A 522-nucleotide genomic window follows, 5' to 3' on the forward strand; every position below is an offset into this window, starting at 1 on the left:
ATTGCTCCCAAGGATGAACCAGACTTGTGGCGGTCTACATTATTGTTTTTCTGAGGTCTTGGCTGATTTCTTTTGATTTTCCCATGATGTCAAGCAAAGAGGCACTGAGTTTGAATGTAGGCCTTGAAATACATCCACAGGTACACCTCCAATTGACTCAAATGATGTCAAGTAGCCTATCAGAAGCTTCTAAAGCCATGACATAATTTTCTGGAATTTTCCAAGCTGTTTAAAGGCACAGTCAACTTAGTGTATGTAAACTTCTGACCCACTGGAATTGCGATACAGTGAATTATAAGTGAAATAATCTGTCTGTAAACGATTGTTGGAAAAATGACTTGTGTCATGCACAAAGTAGATGTCCTAACCGACTTGCCAAAACTATAGTTTGTTAATAAGAAATTTGTGGAGTGGTTGAAAAACGAGTTTTAATGACTCCAACCTAAGTGTATGTAAACTTCCGACTTCAACTGTACATAAAATATATATAACCATACATAAAATAAACATACGTCAGATATA

The sequence above is a fragment of the Salmo trutta genome, chromosome 38 (assembly GCF_901001165.1).
Source record: "Salmo trutta chromosome 38, fSalTru1.1, whole genome shotgun sequence".
In the NCBI taxonomy this organism is placed as follows: Eukaryota; Metazoa; Chordata; class Actinopteri; order Salmoniformes; family Salmonidae; genus Salmo; species Salmo trutta.